Raw genomic sequence first — 7,743 nt, 5'->3', positions numbered from 1 at the left:
AGTTGTGCTTGTAAAACCTTGCGAATGATGGAAGGTGTAACCACTATGCAAGCCATAAAAGCATCCGATAACTCATCCACACTCTTTAAAGTATTCCACTCAGTAGTGAATAGAGTAGAAAGACTACCAACAGGTCGGCGACTGAGTGCATCCGCCACTACATTCGCTTTCCCTGGATGGTACTGTATAGAAAAATGATAGTCTTTTACAAACTCCAACCACCTGCGCTGTCTCATATTTAGCTCCTGCTGAGTGAACAAGTACTGCAGACTCTTGTAATCACTGAATAATCTGAAGGACTCACCTAACAGATAATGTCTCCAAATACACAAGACAAAGACCACTGCTGCCAACTCCAAATCATGTGTTGGATAATTAAGCTCATGAGGCTTAGGTTTCCGAGATCCATAAGAAATCAGTCGCTCCTCCTGCATCAATACACATCCAAGACCCTGCAACGAAGCATCCGTGTAAACAAGATACTCTATCCCGCTCTGCGGAGTAGCCAGAACCGGTGCAGAAGTCAGCTTCCTTTTCAGCTCATCAAAAGCTCGCTGACAGTGTTCATCCCACACGAACTGTACACCCTTCTTGGTCAGATGAGTGAGTGGTCCTGCTATCTTGGAGAACCCCTGGATGAATCTCCTGTAATATCCTGCCAGACCGAGAAAACTCCGAATCTCAGTAGGTGATGTAGGCTGTCCCCACTCAACCACCGCTGAAACCTTGGCCGGATCCACTGCTATCCCCTTTTCTGACACCACGTGACCCAGAAATTTCACCTCCCGCTGCCAAAATTCACACTTCTCGAACTTGGCATATAACTGGTGCTCACGAAGCGTCTGCAAGATTATGCGAAGATGTCTAGCATGATCGTCCTCGAACCGAGAATAGATCAAGATGTCATCAATAAAGACAATAACAAACTGATCCATATAAGCCCGGAAGACTCTATTCATTAAGTCCATGAATACTGCAGGTGCATTAGTCGTCCCAAACGGCATCACTCGAAACTCATAAGAACCATATCGCGTGAGAAATGCTGTCTTAGGAACATCCTGCTCCCTGACCCTCAGCTGATGATACCCAGAACACAGATCAATCTTGGAGAAATATGTGGCTCCCCTTAACTGATCAAACAAGTCATCAATCCTGGGCAAAAGATACTTGTTACGAATCGTAACCTTGTTCAACTCCCTGTAATCTATACACAGACGAAGCGAACCATTCTTCTTCTTTACAAACAGAACCGGTGCTCCCCAAGGTGATGTACTCTTACGAATAAAACCCTGGCTGAGTAACTGCTAAATCTGATCCCTCAGCTCTCTCATCTCTACCGGTGCCATCCTATAGGGTGCCCTAGCAATAGGCGCAGTGCCTGGAGCTAAGTCTATCACAAAATCGATCTCGCGACTAGGTGGCAACCCTGGAATCTCCTGAAATACATTCGGGAAATCCTGTACAATCGGTATGTTATCCAATGACACAGTAATCCCCTCCTCATTTTCCTCCTCCACATGGAACAAATAGGTGCTACCGCCCCCTTTAGAACGTGGCATAGCTACTACATACATATCCTGACCAAGTGTGGTAAAAATAGTAGATCTATCAAAATAAACAACTTGGGCATGGTAGTGAGACAACCAATCCATCCCAAGTATCACATCATAAGTGTGCATATCCAGGACCAATAGATTGGCTAGAAATCTGAGTTTGCCAATATCTAGTGTCACAGGCCCATCACTCTCATGTATAATAACTGTATTACCCAATGGTGTAGAAATACCCTGAGGTCTAGTGCATACCCTCGTCCTCATCCCAGACAAAGCAACAAAAATCCTAGCTACAAATGAGTGTGTAGCACCCGTATCAAATAAAACACGTCTATGCAAACCATGAATAAGAAACTTACCCTCAATAGTCTGAGGTGCCTGAACATTCTGTGGCATGGGGTTATACACCCTGCCATAGTGCAACTGCTGTGGTGCCTGTCTCTGAGTCTGCGGCGGTGCCGGTAAAGCCAGATGTGTCTGTCCCTGAATCCGTGGAACCTGTGGAGCTGGTAGAGGCACTGGCGCCCTCTGTCCCTGCTGCACATACTGTCTCTGTCCCTGTCCTTGTCCTGCTTTAGGACACTGCCTGGTGGTATGACCATACTCTCCACAAGTGTAACAACTACCCTGGAAAGTACCAAATGGCCTCCTCTGTCGGTTAGCCTGTGGCTGACCCTGTCCTGCCTGTGGTCCCCCATTCTGTTGCCTCTGAATAGGTGCCCCATTCAGGTGAGCATCTGAACCACCTTTGTGCTTCTTCCAAGGCTGTTGTCCTTGGAACTTGCCTTTGTCATTCTGCCGGTGACCATTGCCATTCCCCTTTTCAGCTGACTGATTAGTAGAGTCTTTATTTCCCCGCTTCTCACCACGAGCCTGTCTGATGTCCACAGTCAACTGATACTGTTGTAGAGCGGCGTCTACCACCTGAGCATAGGTAGTATAGGCTGGACTACCTGTAATAGCTCTCTTGATAGACCACATCAGTCCCTTGACAAAACTGTTGCGCTTCTTCTCCTCTGTATCCACCTCCTCCGGTGCAAAGAGAGACAAGCGTGTGAACTGCTACTCATACTCCGCCACTGTCATGTTTCCCTGCTGCAGACTTAGAAACTTGGTCTTCATAGCTGCCCTGACTGCATAGGGAAAATATTTCTCATCAAAGCGAGCACTGAACTCATCATAAGATAATGTCATCCTCTCCTCTGAGGTGGTAACTGACTCCTACCACTGTAGTGCATCCCCAACTAGCTTGAAAGTAGCAAGCATCTGCTTCTGAACCTCCGTGCACTGAACCAAACGAAGATGAGGCTCAATGTCCTGTTTCCACTAGTGAGCTGCTCTCGCATCGGTTGAGCTTGAGAACACAGGTGGACTCCCCTTTGTGAAAGAGCTCCTAGCCTTTCCCCAAGAATTCGTTTGAACCACTGGTGCTGGTACAGGTGCCGGCTGTACCTGAGGCTGATTCCGAAGTGCAGCTGTTACCCCAACCTCTATAGCCCGAGCAACGAGGTCATTGAGGTGAGGAGGAATCTCTGGATCTCTGACCTGGTCCAGAGTCTGTTAAACATTCTCCTGTTCCTCCTGAAACTGATCCATGTCATCTTGAAACCCAAGCCTTTGCTGCTCTTCCTCCATTTGCTGACACCGTAGGAGATATTGTTGCCTACGTGCCGCTCTCCTTTCTTTCCTAGTTCCTTGCATGTTCTGTCCATTTCTAGCGTTAACCATCTGTTAACACGAAAAGACAGACGTCAGTACCCTTTCTATACGAACCATAAGGAATACAATGAATCCTAACTTAAGCTCTATTCAAGAGAAAACGCTACGCGGAAGACTTAATACGAAAACATCCTAGAGACACTTGAACCTGGAGTGTTCTGATACCAACTGAGATACCCCTCGGATCCGAGACACGGGTTGATCAGGCCCAGGCCCAAACCCGAGGGAATATCAAACAATTAATATTTTATAATGAACACGGAATACAAAATAAATTAAGAAATGAAATTAAAGCTGGAAGGAACTAAAAATAGAATCCGAAAAATATTATAATTATTAAAATCCATCAAACCCAAACTCCAAAACTCCATCAGTTTACAACTTGGGAGCCCATCTCTAGTGGACCCCTATTAAACATCAAAATGGAAAATAGAACAACTGTAATAAACGTCCAGAAATAAAACTATAGAGAGACCCCTACATCGTCAGAAGAGTGAATAGAGACCTCTGCTCAGCACGAACACGTCTAAGCCTGGAACTGTCGTGTACCTGAAAAATAGAAGTGGGTCAGGCCCACGCGCAAGTTCTATACTATTACAATCCAAATAGAGGCCCGATACGCATGTACATCCTAAACAATTCAACAATAGCTAATAGTCCGTAAATATATATATAGTCACACTAAAGGACTCTCACTGGACTACAGGCCGGTCTCAACCTGAATAGAGGTAATATGCTAAAACGCACACGAAGTGGGCATATGTACCTATACCTAAACAGGGTACACCTCCAACCATCGTAGCCAGCTACACATCCCGATGCATATACGCTCCCTAGCCATCGGTCCTGAGGCTCAAGCTCATACCGAGGCACCATAACAGTATATATATAAAATCCATCCAAAACCCCTAGTATTGCCGCTCAACAAGTAGTTGCCATGACAATACAAATCCACGGGACTTAACTTTTAGTTAATCCCATCCTTATTCCAAGTAGGTGGGTAATGGTATTGTTTTAAAAACCAAACCCATCCTTAGTATGCCACCGTCCCATACCGGTGCCAACTTTCCAATCCTCCAGTAGTCAATAATACCAATAAATCAAGTATATATCAACTAAATTCCAACATCCAACATTCAATGTTAGCAGTGATAAAATAAGCATTGATAAACAGGGTCACGACAACAACATATACATGCCCAATTTAAGTTGTTCCCTTTAGTCTGATACAAAGACAGAATTAATTAAAACTTCCATTTAATACCTTACAAATGACATACAGATATGTAGGGTATGTATCACAAAATCTTAACCTCCACAATTGATACTAACTGTGATAATGTAAGTATCAAAACAATATTCACAGTATGTATGTAGACATGCTCAAGTTATAGTGTTCTACAAAACCGATCTAGTGTTAAACTCAAATCCTCCTAGTATTTAAGTTCCAACAGTTGCTATTACAGAAGTTAAGATAGCTATCATTTAGACCCATCCTTCCAATAATTTATACTAGCAGTGATAAGGAAAAACGTGAACCACAGAACCACAATGCATCCACAAACATGCTTAGTCTAGGTTGAACAAGCATACAATACTACTGTAACTACTAGTTTCATAGCAAAACAGATATCATTTTAGTTTGGTTTAATCTTCATTAATCCTGGAATCATTTAAGAGTGCAAAGAGTATGAAGCCTAAGGGAAAGAGTAAGGATAGAATCTTGCCTCAGAAACTTTTGTTCAAAGTTTCAACGTCGTCTTCTTAAAAAAATCCCGGCGAGTTCCAAAACCCGATTACTGTTCACGGGTACGAAATACTATTCCTGAACTCAAAATCTGATCTCCACCGTTCAGATTGTGCGACACTGAGTCATGAACCTATCCTCCAAATTTCAGCTCGATCGGACCACGGACGAAGCAGGATCGGATGTTTGATGAAATCTGGGCAGAATGGAAAAAAAAACCTGTGCGACCCAGTTACTGTTCACGAGTACGAATCACTGTTCCCGAGGTCAAACTCTGATCTTCACCCTTTCAGATTGTGCGTCACTGAGTCATGAACCTCTCCTCCAAAATTCAGCTTGATCAGACCACGGACGAAGCGGGAACGGATGTGTGATGAAATCTGGGCAGAATGGAAAAAAACCTGTGCGACCCAGTTACTGTTCACGAGTACGAATCACTGTTCCCGAGGTCAAACTCTGATCTCCACCGTTCAGTTTGTTTGTCACTGAGTCGTGAACCTCTCCTCCAAAATTCAACTCGATCAGACCACGGACGAAGCGGGATCGGATGTTTCATGAAATCTGGGCAGAATGTGAAAAACTGCGTTTTTCCTTTTCTACTTCCACAAAACGTGTGCTTTGTTTAAAAAAACCCTACACAGACGTCTACCTTATACTTATAGAGTTTTCCTAAACCCTAGGTTCATTTAAGTCCAACTCACAATCCTAACCGGCCCATCCAATTAACGTAGAAATCTACGACGGCTATAATATAAAACCCTAATTTATACTGTAATTAAAACCCTAGTTAGATGTATTTACCTAATTACCCTATTCACCATTAAATACTTAACAAATAATCTAATTGAACAAAATAATAATTAGTAAACCCAATTAAACCAAATAAGACACACATAAAATAAGACACACATAGAATAATTAAACCAATTACACTTAAACCATTAATGCCAATTAAATAATTAAAACACTAACAAGTAATTCCAATCAAATAACTAAACCAATTACACTTAAACCATTAATGCCAATTAAATAATTAAAACACCAACAAGTAATTTCAATCAAATAACTAAAAATAAATATCATTTAAATAAATTAAATCATCACAAAAGAAAACAATTAAGCACCTAATAAAAAAAAAATGACACATAATCAAATAAAATGCACTTAAATAATAAATTAAATACCATTACATACCATGAATATCCTTTTTAAAATTAGGGGTATTACAAAACCATTACTTTCAAATGTTAATACAGCTCGCCCTTTGGTAACCCCGCCGTGACACGAGATGAGGATTGGCTATCATCCCTAGACCTTTGGTAAACCCGCAGCGTCATCGAGGGGCCCCAATAGCTCAACCACGCTAGGGTGACTCCCTAGTCCCTTCTAGGCTATATTAACCTCCGGCCCGTTGGTAACCTCGCAGCGACTGGGTTTATCAAAATTATTTGACAAAACTCTTCTCCCAAAATTTCCCCCATTTTCATTTCAAGACAAATTCTCCCATTTCATGCATCCCAATGACATGTGCATGGATGTACATATAATCTCAATATTATGACAATGGGAAATTTGGCACAATCTAAATAAACATGTTCTCATTAGTCATTTTCAGCACGTTAACACATAGTGGGCATGATAAAACAACATCTAAACATACTTTACACATGAAACAAGTCATAATCAAGCTCTTGAAAATTCTCTAGATATCATTCATACAATCATAGATACAATTAACTCCCAATTAAACATGTTTGACACAACAAGGAGGTGTAATTCACAATAGAATAAGAAATGAGTGGATTAAGATGCCCTACCTCAAAATGAGCAAAATCCCTAGAAATGGGTTCTTAAATTCGAGCTCCCAAAGAGGACCAAAAGCTGAAATTTTTGGTACTAGCACGTAGAGCTCGTCGTGCTTGTCGTTTTGCCTCAAACGCACATTAATCCGATAAGAGATGAGGGAGAAATCAAGATATGAAAATTAAACCCAAAAAAAAAAAAAACAAAAGAAAGCCGAGAGAGAGAGATACAGACAGAGACGGGATAAGAGAGAATCAGACTACAAAGCCTTCAAAAACGTGGTCTTATGACCACTTAAACATTAGTGGGTCCCATTTTTTTTTAATTTATTATTATTATTATTATTTTTATTTTTTTTTACCGACATTACAGCTAGCCCTGCCCAAGCAGAAGCTCTGACTAAGAATGCCGAGCCGACGATAGTCAAAGAAGTGCAAACACTTACGGGACGAATCGCTGCATTGAGCCGGTTCATTTCCAAATTGTTAGATCGCTGCAAACCATTTTTTGACACAATACGAAGCCATGGCAGACAAGTTTGGGGGGATGAACAACGCCTAACATTAACTGGTCTGAAGGAATATATGCAGAACCTTCCGGTCCTGTCAGCTCCGGAACTAGGAGAGAAGCTATTTTTATACCTCGGGGTATCCAGCATCTCGACAAGTGGCGTTCTGATCCGTTGTACAGAAGGGAAGCAATATCCAGTGTTCTATGTTAGCAAAACGATGACTGAGGCTGAACGACGTTATTCAAAGGCCGAGCGGGTGATACTCTCGCTAGTACATGCAAAAAGAAAGCTCAGGCATTATTTTGAATCCCATCCTATCATCGTTCTAACCACTTTCCCTATTAGAATAATCCTGCACAAGCCAGACCTCTCAGGAAGATGACGAAGTGGGCCATAGAGTTAAGCTCATT

Source organism: Cornus florida, unplaced genomic scaffold, assembly GCF_030987335.1.
Source record: "Cornus florida cultivar Cherokee Brave unplaced genomic scaffold, ASM3098733v1 CherokeeBrave_3.0.0_Hap2_Chr10, whole genome shotgun sequence".
In the NCBI taxonomy this organism is placed as follows: Eukaryota; Viridiplantae; Streptophyta; class Magnoliopsida; order Cornales; family Cornaceae; genus Cornus; species Cornus florida.
This window is presented reverse-complemented; position numbering follows the sequence as displayed.